Source organism: Ptychodera flava, chromosome 5 (genome assembly GCF_041260155.1).
Source record: "Ptychodera flava strain L36383 chromosome 5, AS_Pfla_20210202, whole genome shotgun sequence".
NCBI lineage: Eukaryota > Metazoa > Hemichordata > Enteropneusta > Ptychoderidae > Ptychodera > Ptychodera flava.
In genome coordinates this window covers 32,872,117-32,887,176 of record NC_091932.1, presented here as the reverse complement: position 1 = coordinate 32,887,176, position 15,060 = coordinate 32,872,117, and the positions used below count along the sequence as shown (strand labels likewise).

Genomic DNA, 15,060 nt, shown 5'->3' with positions numbered 1-15,060 from the left:
TTTTATGAACACTTGTTACATTTTTCACTGGTTTGAAGACCAAAATTTTAGCAGCATTATTTGAAAGTTACCAAGAAGAAAATGAAGATTTAATCTTTCAATAGAGTTAACAGGAGATACATGTATAGCATCTGTTTTGAATCTAGACTGTTGCAAGGTTTTGGCTGATTCACCTTTTTACAATAAATCCAAAGATCCAAAAAAGTATGCTAATATCAAGATAAATATCATTATTCAAAATTAGATGGACCAGTGAAAAGTGTGCGCAAGTTTTGAGACCATCCTTTCTGATGTCTGTATTGAACTTAACCTCTCACCTTCTTGTTCTAATCACCATACTTCAAAAAAAAATTAAATACGATGTGAAGAAGTTTGAAAGTTCAGTCTAATCTCAGACAAAGAAAACAGAAAAGTTCAGGCTAGACAATGAAAGAGGAGTCAAAATGTACCATCAATATCAAAAGGATAAACGTTTATGCTGAGCCTATATGTACATGGAACAGATAATTGAAAATGTTGGCAGCCACATTGAAAAGTTGGGTCAAAGGTCAATTGAGATGCACTTGTTCTGCAGATCTTTTCTCTAAAAGTATATAGCCAAAAAGGGACTTTGTTTCAACTTTCCAGACAGTATCTACACACGCTAACAAAAAATATTGACTTTTTAATTTGCTCAGTTTTTGTCCCATTAAAATTTTTCATTTTTCAAAAGTTTTGATTCATATGATATGATCGAAACTATACATACTTGTTCGGTCCGATTACATATTTTTTGATATACATCTGACATATTATCCGGGTTTTCTGACACAGAATTTAGCCAAGACATTTTTTGGGTACTGACAGAATGACTGCGATTGTCAGTCAAAATGATATCACACCAACATCTGATTGAGCGCTAAATAGCACTACTGAGTGTATGACTTCATCATCCAGTTTGGTCCCAAAAGTTGTCTGGAAGCAATTTTTTTTCCAATTGAAAAGAAGCGTTATATGATTTTATTGAATTGTGAGGTAAAACTGCTGCCCAAATCAGCCTAGATTGTCATGACATCAATTTTTTTTTATTGAAAAACAAAATTTTCGGTCATTTTCCAGCATCATATAAACTAGCCATACAATGTACTGAAGAAACTTGGTTTGTTTGTTTGTTTGTTTTTTGTTTGTTTGTTGGGGGAATTATTTTGGGAAGGCACACTGAAGTCCCCAGTGTGAATTTTCTGAAAAATGGAGAAGAATTGGACAGTGTAACACTAAACTTCCTCTAACAACTTTGTTAGTTTTTTATTTTAAATACAATCAAAGTTCTCGTCAGAGTACTCACTTGAAAGCTAAGAGTGATAAAAAACCTGAAAACAGCGTATTTTAGATACTCTATAAACAATAAAACTCTTGAAACCAAGGTTACTTTTTTTGACATCACAAGGGGTAGTTTGGTGCACTGTTTTGTAACATGATGTAATGAGGACATAGTACAAACCGGTCCGAGTGCCTCTCTTTTCAGTAAATCTGTACTAAACCTCTATTTCTATGGATTTCTTGAACCATACAATATCTGTGAGACAATCGGCCAGTGCAATGTACCATTTGCTAATGCTATTCATTGATCTAAATCCCAGACAAAATGGTCTGTCATATGATTATTCTCTCTCAATGGTTAAATTCTTCAGGTAGGTTTGGTTAGATCAAACATTTACACAATTTTAATAATTTTGAACCCGTCTAAGGGGGCTAATTTCAAAGGATCCTCCAGCAATTATGCCTTCATATGTTTTTATCATACATTATGGTTTAACTTGAAATGCATTTTATGGTATCATTAAAATAAAGTTGGTGATAGGAAACAAAAAGTAATGAAAAGAATTTTTGCAATATATTGACGCACTCGTAATGGCAAAGGACGTAACTATGAGTAGAATCATTTGCGACATCAACGCAATACGCTGAACGGAGTGACGTTATGCGTACGAACAGTGAGCAATTTGCAAGTTCTGATTGAAATTTGTAGTCACAACGGTACAACAAATAAAGATTGAAGACGTTCTGACTTCCTTTGGAAAGTGTTGCAAAGGATATTCATATTGTCTTATGAAGTTACACGTTATTATTTCAAAGATGAGCAGGTATTTCTGCTGAGAATGTTGGCTTGTGAGTTTGTCCTGAAAATGGCACAGTGTGAGGACATGACAGATTATGCTGTCACTGGTACCGGCACTCAAGGCTAATTTTGCACTGCTTTGGATTATGGATGACATAACACCGGAATAGTAGCACACCTTGTAAAAGTTACCGGAATTTTACGGAAATACCACCACTAGAATTATTTTGAATGGCTTAGGTTTTAGCCCAACCCAAAGAGCATGATGTTTGGCAAAATTTGGTATCATATTTTACGTTCTGCTTGACATCAAACTGGACAAACACTTCATGATGCAACTTACCATCCACCTGCTTGTGACCACATCTGGCTTCAGGTTCTGACACTTATCTGTTGTCTTGACCTTTCACCTTTCTAGGCCATTATTAACTTTTTAAAGATTCTTAGTATCCCAGAATACACTTTAGTGTATGAACTTTGACCCTGCATCAAGCGAAGGGCAAAAAGTTTGTCTTTATCTTACTATTATTAAAATACAATTATCTTTTAGTTCTGGCATTCGAAATATTTAAATTCAGTGGTAATACCTGCCATGTATTTATAAAAAATTATTGGAACGATGGATGTTGGATAATTGTAAATGATTTGAAGAGGACTTAAGTTGCATATTTTCTGAAAGAAGACAACTTACTAACAGTACAAAATCTGCGAGTATAACTGACAAGCTACAAGAGATTCGTAAACAACTCAACACTTGATGAACCTTTCCGTTGATTTATCAGCCAGTGTCAAAAGCAACACAAACACATCAAAAGAATGCAAACAAAAAACATTCCCCAAAACATATTGGTTTGACCCCGCTCCCTCCTCTCCCGGTCAAACCCTCCTACTTAATCACAAAGTGGTCCTGCCCTACCACTGAATTCAATGCTGGAGGTACCACACTACAATAGCGTTTGGGAGTGGAGTGTATGACTTGTACGTTGGAGGGGGTCAGGAGTTAACAGCTTTGCAAACCTCTGTGTCAGGGTTTTGAGTTGCTTCCCCGTTCACTGCACTGATATGGAGGATACCAGGTTAAGTACTACAAAAAAAAATAAACTACGGCTATGGCAATCCCATCCCTGATTGCACACTGAAGCCCAAGACTACTTCAAGTGTTGGACCGTACAATATGAACTCGCCTCCTTTTGTGAGTTCAATGGCTTCCTCGTTGGCACAGTTCAAATCCGACCAATGACCCCTCAACAACCTTCCTAGAGCATTCTCTTGTAACATATCAATGTTCTCACAAGGGGTAAATGCCTTAGAAACTTCAGAGACATTTCTGCTGAGCCAATATGACTACCTTGGTATAATGTGGGGGCACGCCAACACCGATCCTCACCTCTCCCCCCCCCCCCCAACATGGTTTGTGAATATCAGTAACATTCACTGTTTCAACCCATCCTCAATTTCATAAAGTGCTGCATCTTGTAGTACATATGTCGACACATGAATATGTATGTGCAGCATGTATATTGGTATGTACACATGTATATATATATGTGTGTGTGTGTGTGAATGTGTGTGGGTATATGTATGTTTGCGTGCATGCGCATATGTTCACTGGTGAAAAGATTTAATTTACACCACATTGCCTTACAAGGCTGATTAAACCTTCATACATTGACTACACAAAGCCTTGATACAACACAGCTGGTGAAATGCTTTTATATTATTCATGATATAACATATCAAAAATATAAAGAAACTCGTCTCATTCTCAATTAAAATTTAATGATGATTAATTTTTATGAATGTGAAATCTACATCCACTGAACTCTACTGATAAGACAGTAGATTTGTTGCTAAATATAGAATTGTATGCTACGAGTCTGCTTCACACGTTTAGTCCATTTCTGTGTCTGTATTCATTGCTGAAATTTTAACTTCAGAGCCCTTGATGTTACAAGAAGTAATTTTCCCATTCTTGTAAACACAATTTCCACATGTCATCCTGTACAAACGACTTATATTATAATTATTCTGGTAAATATCCTGGGGGGATTCAGTCCCAAAATGATACGTATTACTATAGATATTTGTAATTTTTCAAACTTGCAATAGAATGGTTTCATCAGTGGTGTCAGCTCTATTGTTCTTTTATACAGGAGACACTGAGATTTCGGTCAAGCTCTCTTCATCAAAATTTCCCATGAAAATGTGAATGGAAATATCAACATGCTTGAATTGTCGGCCTGCGACAGTAAGCTGTAGCTTTGTTTTGAGGGTGAGTTCATCATCAGTATGGTTTGAAATTCGAGCCCACGCAAGTTATGAAATTACAATAATGGTAAACAATGGGTGTCAAATAAAAATGGATGAATGGATTTGTCACAGTGGGAACAACTCTCCTTGGGAGAAATTCAGCACAGAGCCAGGGCAGTAAGACATACCCGTGCTGCTCTGGGTTAAAACCACCAAATATGCCTTCCACAGCTGCACTGCAAATGTACACTCACAGTAATGTTATGAATGACAATTAAAGGAAGGCACTGCACGAGTACCTGTAATGTTTGATAATTTCTTTCTTACATTTGTTCTTGACATCAAGTGCATATCTTTCTTCTTCTCTCTGAAGTATCGATGTGTGTAATTGAAGACTATTAGCCTTAACCAAAACAACTGGGTTTTTTTAAATGCAACATTATTATCAACGAATCAGTTCTACATGTAGTCCGGACTATCTGTAGCCACTATCAACACTGGACACTGGGCACACCCTACATGTAGCTGTGTTGACAACTTGACAACCAGGCATTTCACCAAACTTTGATATTGAAAAGTAAGCACTTTACAAAGATGACAAAAGTAATGGAAAATGCATCGACAGTGTTTTCCCTAGAAATTACAGGCTGATGTGCAGCGTCTCGGAAGCTGATAGCAAATTGGGTGGCTGAATTTTACTGTTATAATTAAATAATACAAAATGACTTCCTAAGTTGCTGTGAATACTGACAATCGACCAATCGCATGTAACCTACCGAGCACGCTGCACATCAGCAGGAAATTTCTGACAGCATAGCAACTAATTTGTATAATGATACAATTAATAGGTAGGTAATGAATATTTCTATTGTTTTACCAACATTGAAGAGTTGTGGCCACTATGCTTTACTTGTTCTTGGGAGAACACTGTCAAGTTACAATTAATGTGACTTTAAAAGCCTTGGGAATATAATGTTGTCTGAAATAATATCACTGGATCTCTTCAAAAACAGGTCCATGATGCTCAAAAACATGTATAAATAAACATAACTTAAGTTTATATTTTTATAAACCAGCCAGTAATAGTGATTTTCTAATATTGTCCAAACTTACTGACAGAAGAAAACTCTCACAAAATGTTAAACGGACAACTGCCGAAACTTTGATGATTTTTTTTTTCAATATTTTTGTTTTTGAAACTGTATTGAGCTAACTCTAGCTAGTGGGTGTTTTAGCATGCTGTCTCAAACATAGGAATGGAAGCCATTTTGAATTTTAAGTGCTACATATTAGGTGTTAAATCTATTTACCCAGTACTAAATTTTGCACAGTGACCCCTGATTTTTATACTTGAATTCAAAAGAGAATGGTTTAAAGTTTGCTTACAATAAGTTTGAGCAAAAATTGAGATCTTTCAATTTCGAGGTGCGAACTACTTTCAAATGATGCAGCTGTTTCATTACAAACAGCAACTCTATGGCTTCCAGCAGAGAGTACAAAATATAGTCATATACAAAATACAGACTACAGAACTGTCAATCAAAGTCTGAGGTGCTCGGATAATTCCCAACCAGGGCATATTTTAATTTGAAGCCAAGTCAGCCATGACATAAGTACTTGAACACACAAGTGCTCAAACATCTGTAAAATGCCTGGCAAAATAGATTTATTCAGATGCGGGTCAGTCACAGGTCAGAGGTCATCCTGAGAGGTCAGTTCAACATATGTTCTGCAAAGAATGAGGAATACCTCTATGATGTTACAATAATTATTTCTTGATTAAAGTTAATACTAAAAGTTCCATAAGCCGTGTTTTTCAGTATTCTGTTGTGTTTGTAAGACAGAGTTTTTGCTTCTACTCTGAAGATCACATGCAAATATCAAGCGTTCAACGTTTTATCACAGCATGCACAGTATGTATACAACATTCGATTTTATTGTTGAATATGGAACTTGTCAACAAGGACATCGAAATGCCAATTGTATACAGTGAGGTATTTACTAGACTAATACCTTGTATTTCAACATACTTTGCAAGAAAAAAGAGAAAATATAATTCTTTTAAGAAAAATAATAACAAAATTATTAAAATTACAGTTATCATTTACAATATTAACAATGTGCACCTTTATTCACAACTTTACACTTTCTTTTGTAGTTGATCATGTGACTTCCACACATATTTTTACCATGTAAATGAGAGTCATATTTGTATTTTTATAGGCCTGGGGCCTGATTAAAAATAAATAAATAAGCAAATGGTCCCTCCTTGAAAAGTAACAAGACCTGGGGCCCACACTTTGATATCGTATCTCAACCTGCATATGATGTACTCCTAAACCGGTGTTGAGAATGGATTAATGCAATTCAGAAAAAAAAACAAAAAGGCAAATAAACAATCTGTCTGCATTGGGATTAATTCTCTCCACAGCAGCTATTTAATTATCTTTCAACAACATCATCATCAGTGAATTATAGATTTCCTGCGCATAAGACAGCAGAGTCAATACCCCTACAATCCCTCAGTTCATACATCCACAAATTTCTTATGTGAAGCAATAATTACATCAACAGCCGCTGATTTGCCCTTTGGTCATAAGAGGGTATGTTGCATTAGTGGGGGATTCAGTTTGCCTGATTTTAAAGACAAGTTACCCTGTTCAGTTCGTGAGCAAACACATCCATACTCTGATAGCCACTTCCTGCTGATGATGGTGCATTTCAACACTGTGATGAATTTTTTATTAACATTTCGTTAGTACTGACTTCTGATTGTCTTCTGTTATGTCTGTTTTGTATGTTAAAATACAGTTTTCCATTCTATTCATGTTAAATGGTGTTCAACTTTGCCAATGTGCGTGTTGTCCAGTGCTTTTGTTGACAACTGGATGAAGTTCAGACTAGAATTCACCTGTAAACAATACCATTGCATATCAGACACAACGATTTTGTAGGTAATGGCATATACCGTAAACTTTGTATTGTAACTCACTTTTCAGGGAGAAAAAGGTAAATTATATTATGTTTATTTTCTTGAACAAAAATATTGAAACTGTTACATTGAAAGCACTTCAACATTTGATACTCACTATAAAACCAAAGGAACTCTGCTTTGCATATGTCATTTTTCATGATTGACAGTGCCTACTGTACCAAGTTTCAAGCAATTGTTGTTACATAACTGTATCGATAAGTCAAAGTTTCTTATATTTTCGGTGTCCTGTGATCTAAAATTTTGGTAAAATTTCTCAGAAGTTGAAATCTCTGACGATGTCACTTCACGAAAAATGTTGCAAAAACATAACCATATTAACCTTTTACAACCCAATTTCCCTTTGCTGTGGTCCAACTGCCAGACAGAACAACTGGAACAAAACCAAAATTTGGCCCGGAGCCGGAGTCGGCTGCACACCGGATGACTCACTTATTTTTCACTTTCAAAACAAACACATTTAGCATCGTTCGTTGTGTGCTGTTGTCTACTTGACCATGCAGAGGCTGGCAAAAATTCAAAAACTCTTGTTTGGCACGACACTGCAATGCACTGCCTTGGTAATGTCTACTTACAAAATGAATGATGGCTTGAAAAAAGACTTGCTCCATCTAACTGGGCTGGGGCAACCGTAAATAACAAGAAAGCGGTATGGGGTGGAACAACAGCTGCCATCTGTCTCCAGGCATAAACCTAAAAATCTAATTCCAATATTAACCCTATCAAGAGCATACATTCTTCCACCCGACGATCTGTACAGACATTTCGATCCTTTCTCCTGACTTTCAGTAATTTTCATCATGATTTCTTGAACAAAGAACATATTTACACCCTGTTTGTTGGCTTTGGGCCAAGTCGAGTGGTTAATGGTAGGAAAATTTATGAACTACCCTGAGAATTCAGTTCTCTCCCAATTGGTGGGAACGCCTGGGCATGACGGGGTTAAACACGTGGCTCATCTGCACTGACAGTCTGCATTCATACTGGATTAACGTGTCGATTCTTTCTACTTAGTCAGAACAGCCACGATAAAAGTCGATTCATAAATGTGGGTTTGATGGTTACAAGCCTGGAGGCATGATGTCACATGTGTCCGGCAACTTATCTTTCTATTGAGAAAGTTTGGTCAAATATTTCCCATTAAAAATTTGCATAAACAGACTGAATCTGAATGCAAATGTTGACGCAAATCTCAATCGTGAGCATTTTTTCTGTGAAATTCAAAGCAAAAGTGTGCATGTTACAAGAAAAAACTGATATCAGTAAAAAGAAGAATGTTTTTTTTTAATTTCATTTTTTTTATCAAAATGATAGCTTTATAGCTTGCACTAAAGCTCCATCTGGAGGACAGAAAAAGAATATATTGTCAATTATTGCTAAAAATTACACCAGGATTTGACAATACATATTGTAGCGGAAGGACTTGTGTATATGGTCATGTGAGGTACGTACACAAAACTGGATCATGTGAGCAAGTCGACATCTCCTTAATAGCCAAAGAACAAACAATATGTCAGGATCAGCACAAACACACGGAAACATTAAAGTCATGCTCTTTATGAAATCTTTTTTTCATAAAACATGATTCTTGGCAATGTCTTGGACGCAGTTACACATGGTGAGATTCCTACAGCCAAACCTCTGAGTCGGTTGCTTGGCAGGCCGACCGAAAGAGTCTCAATGGGGCGTTAAAAGCCGAACAACGAATATAAAATGTATAGCTTCTTTTAAGGGTCATCTCAAATGTTGAGGCTACAAATCATGGAAATGGGGACGTACAGTGGATAGGTTACAGTACTATTTATTTTATTTCTTAAGACAGAGATCACTCCACCATAATAATATCAAGTACCCCTGAATGGATCAGCGCTGAAGTCAATACAACATATCTACAGCTGATTATGGATGATCCTCATAGATTTTAATGGCAGATTAATCTAGTATGCTTAGTAGTCTTTATTTAAAGTGAAAATACAGTAACTTTTGATAATGTTTTCAGTACATTTTGCCTCAAAATCACGCACACAGTTTCTTCATCTTCTTCTAGTGCAAGACATACAAAGAATACGCTTTGCCTACTTGGCAAATTGTTTACCATATGCGATGTTTACGGGACTAAAATTCAATTTATCAACAATAAAATTTGACACAACACACGTACAGTACAGGCTTAGGTGATAAGTTGAATACACTTTAGTACCCAAATATAATTCTGGGAGTTGGAGGAGAAACCGTTTTTTACAACCAGAAATTAATGGGAAACACATAAAAATTTATAGCTAATGTAGCTTTAATGAGAAGAAGCACACAATATCATACCCATAGTATGACATCATCTGTGGTACGCAGTAAAAATTACACCACACCACTTAACTTCCTACTCGGTCATGGCTAGGCTGATGACAGCACACTACAAATTTGTCGATTTCACTGATGACCTTTGACCTACGATCCCTACCATCGTGAAATATACCAGCAGCATTTAGCATCAGTGGGCACAGGACGATTATGTTTAGAACTCTTTCTCCAAGATATCAAGAAACAGATCATAAAAATACGCACAAACAATATCTTTTCTTTACATAGTATCATTATATCAGCTACGTTTAAAAATTAACCGCACAGCTTTACTGCACTTCGTCTGCCAACAATCGTTCGCAACCTAGTTTCAGCGAGTGCGAAAGAAAAGATCACCACATCCCCCCACATTTCAAAACTTCTGGGATAAATTAAACACAATTTATTATCAGTAACACAGCAAGTCCCCGACTAGCCTTAACAACAGAAAACCATTGGTCCAACATCCTTCCTATAGTTAGTGTGTCCTTTCAGTGGTCTCGGCAACAGCGTATCAAATTTCACATCACATTTATTTCACTTTTACTATTTTTCAATGGCATGCTGTTATAACTTCTACATTACTACACTTGATATGACAATTATTACCGTTGAAAACTCAATACACGTCAATCTTTTCTGCTACACATGACAACGATGCTAAATTTTCCATTTGTTTTAATTCAGTGAAAAGTTTTGCCAATTTTTATGGGACGTATCATAACAGCATTGGTGAATAGATTGTAACAGAAAATTTCAGCAAAATATGCTACGTTTTTATTCCATCTGTGATATGAATATGTATGTGTACAGGAAAAAAGACAAACAGAAACAGAAACTTTCGGTTACTTTTTCACAGCTAATCAGTTCATCATCTTCTTGTAGAATACGCAGGGCTGAGTGTGTTCACAGACTAATCTAGAATTCAATTTTCCAACAATGCATTAAATGTTCCACCCACTGTTTCCTTGTATAAACTTGGTCTGTGTCACCCCATTTAAACCCTTTGAGTGCTGTGATTTTTCCCACCAAAATTCCAGTGCAACATTTCCCCAATTTTTATGAATTTTTCTGCAATTTTTTGATTATTTTGGACCAAATGGATATATCACATTTCATTGATTACAGTTGTTTATCAAAATTTTGGCAAAATTCTGAAAAAAATCGACTGGGTTTATTTCATAAAGGTGACAAAAATTGACTTTGGCTAAAAGTTAAAAATGATGTGCTGTGCCAAAGTTTGCGATTCATAAAGGTGACAAAAATTGACTTTGGCTCTCAAAGTTAAAAACTATGCGCTGTACCAAAGTCTACCAGTGGAAGGCTTTAACACTCACACCCCTGTCTACCTATAAATGGGTCCTACCAATTTATTGAACCAATTGGATCATACCAAGCTCCTTGCAAAGGAGGGTTAATAAACAATTACATTAGTATCTTCAACAGAGATAGACTACTTCATAAACACATCACAAAGCAGGGATTGCATTATACTTTACGCTTGTATATTTTGATAATCATTACGTACTTATCAGCAAATTTAATCTTTCCTTAAGCTGATCTACAGACCCCTTCAGTCAGTCACAGATCAGTCACTGATTGCTAATCAAGTTTATTTTGTCTTTCAACTACAAAGCCAAAAATTTGAAGTTTTTTTTTTCAGACTACCAGAATAACTGCTTGTGAAACATCCATGTTGTTTCTGTTTGTCAGATAAGAATAATTAATGACCTTATCTATTTTATGAGTGGCAGGCTACATACAGAACTTGGCTGTAAAAGCAGGCAAATTTATTTTTTTGCTCACTTAAATTTTATTATACAAAGCTGTTAAGTCAAATACTTGTCAATAGGAAGTCATTCCATATGGTTTTATTTCATCAAGATAGAAACTTGCTATTGTGGTTTAAACGGCCAGTTGCTGTAACTTAAAATTGTGATGATTTTTGTACTATTTTTGTTTTGCACGGAAATTGCAAGTTCTTGTTCTACCCTCCAACGCAGGTTGAAACAACACTACCATTTACATGTAGCTTGTCAACACAATATCTCTATGTGTACAATGCATTTTTACTTTTCCCATTTGAATTCGAGTCCGGACCAGAATTCACTTGTCAACAATAACAGTGCAGTCTACACATGTACAGGCTGAGGTGACAAGCGGAATACTGACAGTGCATATCTGGAACATGCTTTTGGCAGTAGAACAAGAAAGTGTAGTTGACACTAAAAACAAATATAGTGAAAAAATCTTAAAAAGTTACACCTACCAGAGAAGCTATATTTTTTTCATGATATTTTGTTTCATGGTGAAAATAAATTTTCTTCTCCTCGTTGAAATATGTTGACAAAGCATTGTCTTGCCAATATATTGCACGGTGTAAAATGTGCAATATTGTTGTTCACAAAAAGAAATTTGTCGATACTATACATCACTTGTCTGTATACAGAATGGACATAACACACAGACACAGGTTATCCTATCAAGATGAAGATGGGGCTTTTCAAGATTATTGTGGGAGTAAAACAAGTTAAAACAAGATAATAAAACACTGGAAATATATCAAAAGTTAAAACCAATAGAGCTTAAACTCACAAAATTTCAATTTAAGGGAAGAAAAATCGTGCCAAATCAACAGTATGTGCAAGACAGAAAATTAATGTTTCTGGGTGACTTGATGAGTGTTGCCCTCTTGGATGTGCTGCAGATGTGAAAATCTGTTTTCTGAACAGATCAGCAAAATTAATACAGAGAACTAATCATCCCCTGGAGACATTGAATTCTGTATGCTATGATCTTAGCTCAATTAAATCTTTGATGAACTTTTTTTTTTCCACTTTACAAAAACTATTTAAAGTTGAGTCTGCATACTTTAAATATTCGTCGTTTATATAGGTCCGCAAAGCTGTACGACTTGACAAGTTTTATCTCATCATAAAAGTGAATTTCAGCTGCAGCTTTAACTTCTGATCTGTAAGAAGCTTACAAAGAACAGCTGACAGCAACCACAGAGTGGTTTAAATTCAGATTTCTATATTTTGAGACGGTCCCTTCAGCATTGGTACTGCAAGTTGTTAACACAATGTTTACAAAAATTTTAAGGTCAGGATGGTCAAAATATGGGTCAGCCTCTCAAGGGGTTATGGCTTTCTTTCTTGGCTCTTAAATTGAAAAGCCCGGAGGTGACCATCACAAAGTCGGGAACATACCGTTAGATTTCTCTCTCATTGGTCTGCCGAGTCTGTTCTGGGTCACTTTCCAACGAGCCATTCAATATATAGGAATTTAATTACAGCCATATATTTAGAAAGCAAGCAGGATGGTATAAGAACAGGGTCTCTGCTATTTCTCCAGAGGAACACTCACCAAAAGCCACAAAGCCACTGGGGCAAAAAAAAACAACCACACTGGCCAACCACTCCTTGGGGTCACAGTGATGTCTGTAATATTCTCCACATCATAAATACTGGGTCAGACTCAGGGGTGAAGTGAATTAATCATAATACAATTTACAAAGATTTTCAAAATTGAAATTTAAACAAGACTGCCTAAGACAAGAGTTTCTTAGTTTGCATCTAATCACAGCCTTTCTCTCAATGATAATTGAGGAGTGCCCGTATATCAAGACTGATCTAGTATTTCTCACAGATTGTATCTTGTCAAATCAAGACTTCAGACATTAATTATGTTGTCTCAAAATAACACTCTCTCATTTTGTTGCGTTAAATAAAGTTGACAGCTTGTTCTACATGAATGTGTATGTACAACATCTATGGACAGATAATGAGACAATCTTTCTCTACCCTAGTCAATCTTAAATGATTGATTAGCCCATATTTAATTATATTTACAATCACAAACTGATGATGACATTCGGCTATCGTCCTTGCCTTTGTATCAGACCGTAACAAATATACCAAACTACATGGACACACCAAAATACCAGAAAACCCAGTAGGCCCCAAGACAGCAGTTATGACTGGAAGAGCGCGCCAAAGACATGGGGCGATTTCAAGGGGCCGGGAAATAAAACTCGTGATATTTAAGAAGATAGATTACAAAAGTTTGTCGGCTGGGATGGCCTCGTAGAAGCCGATCTCGACTTCGACACGTGTAACAGAATATTGACGCCTTTCAGGCTACGAGAGTGTGTTCGGCGCAGTGTGGGACTTACTTAGGATTGAGAACAACTTAACTTTACGGACGCACTTACTGTGTTTTCAAATGTCCGCGTTGCAGTGTTGTTGGTGTCCCAGTTGTAAGACTGACTCCTTCACTCAGCTCGGTTGAACTTTTTGATAGTTGTGGGGATGCACTTCCGCCTGCAGCGATTCTCCAGCGGTAACAACGATGAAACGACTATTCTAGTTGCCGGGCTGAGTCAGGGTAACTTTCACTGAGTCCAACAAGCGAAGGAAAGAAGCTGATTCACTCAAGAACGCTGAAACAGCGACGAAAACTTTACCGACTCGAACACCAAAATATTCTAAAATCGTACGCCATTTCAACCTTACAAGCTGCATGACGGGAAATTTGTGTCATATGCAAAAAAGTGGGCGGAGCCTTCACCGCGAAAGAAACAAGCTGTGCGCCAGGATTTATAACCCGATCGACGAGCTCACGATCTGGAAAATTACTGCGGTGCATCCAGATGGATAAAATTAGTTCAAAAGACCCTAGAAGAATGGCGGCAGTGCTATTGTCCCGGGGAAACGCCGTATTCTGTTGAATAACTCTGCCGACCAACTAACCCGGAAGTGCTGTCATGCGTTGCGACGCACGTGTGAGCTTACCTAGATGAGCTTTATTTACTTGTCTTTTGTACTGCCTATTGTTACGTTTGACATCGATCGCATACCTATACCGACAATGTATCGTGCCTGTAGTAAAGTTGCGGCGAGGACCGGTATCTCAGTCAATTATTCTTCAAACTCGCAACCCAAAATTGCTCATATTCAATGGTTTTGGTCAAAATGTTATGTTTTTTTGCTCTCGTCAACCTATATAGTATAGTCCTAATCCAAGTTGAGGTCAATTTTGGGATGGCCTACCTCAAATACGCAACACCACCGTGACATTGATAGCCTTGAGCTTCACTTACTCCTCGCCGGTTTACAATAAAAGTTGGTCGTCTAAAGTTAGAAGGGACAAATTAACGTGACCAGATTTCTGAACTGGATCAAAAACTCCAGCATCGAGATATGTAGTACGGAATATTTCACTTACAGAAGTTTATCATTTGATAATTGTTGCCACTCGCATGTGAGGAAATCTACCGTACACGAAACATAGTATGCAAATTGCAAGTCGAATCGTCCAACATTTCAAGTGGACTGTAATACTACCACACGATATACTCCGTCTCTTCGTCCCACACATGGCA

At 36.8% G+C, this 15,060-nt stretch overlaps 1 protein-coding gene across 7 annotated transcripts in view; it reads right to left on the bottom strand.

Annotated features, from left to right (window-relative positions):
* The window catches only part of LOC139133546 (eyes absent homolog 1-like), a 173,229-nt gene extending 159,029 nt beyond the window's left edge, over positions 1-14,200 (bottom strand). For 6 of the 7 annotated variants that reach the window (XM_070700220.1, XM_070700233.1, XM_070700238.1 and 3 more), the window contains exon 1: positions 13,891-14,190. The gene's annotated coding sequence lies outside the window, so the exon portion shown is untranslated. Of the gene's footprint in view, positions 1-13,890 lie in introns of all 7 variants that reach the window. The other variant, XM_070700224.1, reaches the window with a different exon arrangement.
* Positions 14,201-15,060: the final 860 nt, after the last annotated feature.